The sequence below is a fragment of the Nilaparvata lugens genome, chromosome X, assembly GCF_014356525.2.
Source record: "Nilaparvata lugens isolate BPH chromosome X, ASM1435652v1, whole genome shotgun sequence".
Lineage (NCBI taxonomy): Eukaryota > Metazoa > Arthropoda > Insecta > Hemiptera > Delphacidae > Nilaparvata > Nilaparvata lugens.
In genome coordinates, this window is record NC_052518.1 from 13,968,309 (window position 1) to 13,971,843 (window position 3,535).

The 3,535-nt window shown below is 35.8% G+C and overlaps 1 long non-coding RNA gene across 1 annotated transcript in view; it reads right to left on the reverse strand.

Moving 5' to 3' along the window:
• The window catches only part of LOC120354784, an 11,206-nt gene extending 10,735 nt beyond the window's left edge, over nucleotides 1-471 (reverse strand). Inside the window, exon 1 of the long non-coding RNA XR_005573171.1 lies at nucleotides 211-471. This is a non-coding gene — a long non-coding RNA (uncharacterized LOC120354784). The remainder of the gene's footprint in view (nucleotides 1-210) is intronic.
• Between the last annotated feature and the right edge of the window lie 3,064 nt (nucleotides 472-3,535).

The following is a 3,535-nucleotide window of genomic DNA, read 5'->3' on the forward strand; positions in this document are numbered from 1 at the left end:
GAGAATCAGAAATTATGCAGCAGATGAAATATTTGAAAAATTATAAAATAGGTTAATAGAGAAAATTTAAATTCACCAGCATCACCTAACCTGACAAATGACGCCAAAACAAAGGAACATATCTTTTGAAATAAAAAGTAGGCAGACAATCAATCTTTAAATTATTAACTATTTATTTCAAACAAATTATTAAAACATGCACAACCTTACCTATATTTGATTAACGCTTTGATTATGCTTTAGTAAATAGAACACTCATCTCAAATAAAACTTGTCCTGCATAAAAGTAAACTGCAATACTGCATCGACAATTATAACATTTAAAAATGTTGTATGATTAAAAAAAAATTATTTATTCCACATTTGTAAATTATTTGCCAGCGATTCTAATTTGTCTATGTTCTAACATCTGATCAAAAGACCAACTAGACACAAAACACAACACAGTACCTGACACTGACAGTACATCAAGTTTACCCAAACCACAGAATAGATACAGAATGGAAACTTGTAAACAAACGCCTATCTAACCAATGCTTTTTACATGACGCCAATACAAAACACGTCACGTGACCTTGGGAAGTTCCAATCCTGGTCTTCTGATTGGCTCGTGGCAGTGAATGAGATCAATTAATCCGGATCATTGAAGTGATCCGAACCTACCATCAATACTATTACAATGCGGCGCTTCCTAACAAGATGGCGGATTTTGGCGTCAGGGTATAGCCAAGTTTCCGTACTATTAGAGAGCGAACGTCACTAGCAAAATTTGGAATAAATGGTGTCTGGCGAAACTTCATTGCTAACAAAAACATAGATATGAAGGTGAAGTGGAAAGTTTATAGAGCAGTAGTAAGAACAGTAGTAATTCCATGGAGGAATGAGTTTAGTTATTTGTGTGAGAAAATGAGAGCTGAGTGGGTACGAAGGATGAATGAAGCCCAGTTTCACGGATTGTATAAACGGTTAGAGCGGCAGAACGATAGTAGATCTTATGGAGATCTACATGGAGCAACATGGAGCACAGGTCTGGGGTTGTAAAAACTATGATGTTCTAGAAACCTTGCCAAGATATTTTGCTAAAAAACTTTTCATGTTACCGCAATCGACTCCCAATTACATAGTTCACTTAGAACTGGATATTGAACCAATTTTCTTATTTATAATAAAGTTACACGTGGAATTTATTTTTAGAATAGTTATGAAATTGGCCCGAGGAAGGCTGCCTACAGTATTAGCAGAGAAAGTATTAATAAGTAAGATTTCATGGTACAAGGAATGGAGGAGATGGGATGATGAATTTGGGTGTAATCTAGTAAGATGTTTGAATGAAAAGAGTGAATGGAGGAATGAGTTTAGTTATTTGTGTGAGAAAATGAGAGCTGAGTGGGTACGAAGGATGAATGAAGCCCAGTTTCACGGATTGTATAAACGGTTAGAGCGGCAGAACGATAGTAGATCTTATCTTGAAGGTCATTTTGATAGGAGGAAGATAAGTTTATTAGTTAAGGCTAGGGGGTCTCTTTTCCACCTCAATTTTTCGCACGGCAGGGAAGAAACACAATGGCGATGCTCATTATGGGGGCTTGCCTGATGTTAGGGGGTGTTCGTAGAGTATACTTAGGTAAATATGTACTCACTGAGGCAGAAGTAGTTGAGTGGCTAAATGGGAAAGATTGGGGAAAATTGATGAGTTTCTTGAAATTGGCTCTTAAACTTATAAAAGATTTAATAGAAGAATTCAACTATTAAAACCGACTCCTGGCAGACAGCCTTACAGGTTATGCCATAATAATGTCTTGTTTTCTCTTATTATGTTAAAGGTGTTTTATTTAGTTTTTGCTTTTTCTTTATATGAATTCCATTTTTTGTAATATGTTTGAATCATCAATAAAGTCATTTTTACTACTTTTTTTACTACTACAGTATGGAAACTTGGCTAGTAGCCTGACGCTAAAATTCGCCATCTTGTTAGGAAGCGCCGCATTGTAATAGTATTGATGGTAGGTTCGGATCACTTGAATGATCCGGATCAATTGATCTCTTTCACTGCCACGAGCCAATCAGAAGACCAGGATTGGAACTTCCCAAGGTCACGTGACATGTTTAGTATTTGCGTCATGTAAAAAGCATTGGTTAGATAGGTGTTTGATTACAAGTTTCCATTCTGTACCTATTCTGTGCCCAAACGCTGTGGCTACAGTTGGGCTCCATGCACACTTGCGTCATTTCTAGTCGCGGTTTTACGACCAGGGCGACAACTATAGTGAGATAGTGAGGTCCACGTTATAATGACAGTATTTAATCAACTTTGGTTTTGCTATCCTTGTCTATCATTCGACAAAGCTGGTGGTACTATCCTTTTCTAGGTCCAAAACGATGACAATTATGTTTTTGACAGTGTAGAAATGTAATTAATTAATGCAAAGAATCGGCATTGCTATTCTTCTATCTTTATCCACTGCCATTATAACGTGGACCATACTATAGCTCACTGGCGTTCTAAAAGTTGTTAGAAGTATATGGCCAGTTTCACATGGCAGAGACCTCGCTCCTGGAATATCATATTACGGAAGATCATATTTCATATTTTGCAGCTCTCCTGTACTTTCACATGGGGATCTTACGAATAAGCCGACAGATCTAACAACTATGCCGCCGTTTGCAAAAAGTATGACTCATCACTTTTTCTCAAAGTCTAACTTCCTTAAAAATATAGATAGAAGATTTCTGATTTCGGATTTGGATTCAGCGACCCCAAATTCTTTAAAGCGTAAGTCCCATTTTCAAAAATACCCGAAAACAAGGGAGTTATAGCTGTTTTTAATATAGCTTTCCATTATCATATGATTATATAGTACGTACTAAGATAATGATACTCCTGCCTCACAAAGGGACAGGCAAAGGTTTTAAGAAGTTTTTGAACACCTGAGAAGTTTATACATAAACATTTCTAATTTTTAATAGTTCTAGTTTTCCAAAAAAATATTGAACTATGAAAAGATGAATCCAAATATGAAATCATAAATGAAACTTAATGAATCATAAATGAAGACTTTGATTGAAAGTTAATTCTTAGATAATTAGATGAATTAATTTAGAATGGATAGGCAGTACTTTCCTTTGATGTCTAACAAAATCTTTATGCTGGGATCACCAAATCTTAGTGTAGTTTTTTCTAAATACAGCAATGAATCAATAGAGAAACTAAAAACATGCTGAAGAAAGCAAGCAAAATTGAAAAACCTATAAATAATAGATTTTCAAACTATTCCAGGAACTAGACCGAGGAAAACAAAATCATTATAGAAATATCCTACTTACCAAACTTTTTCTGTTGGGAAATGGTTAAAGCTTCGAAATCTTCTTTGATCACTCTGCAAACTTCCATCCAACTTTTGGCGACTTCATTCCGGTCCTTGTAGATGTCAAGACTTTTATCCCAAAGAGCAGGTCGGTTGCAAACTGCAGTAATCAACAGCTCCACATCAAACTCGGACATCGCGTAATGACAGGTGTCAAAGTCAAGTCAACA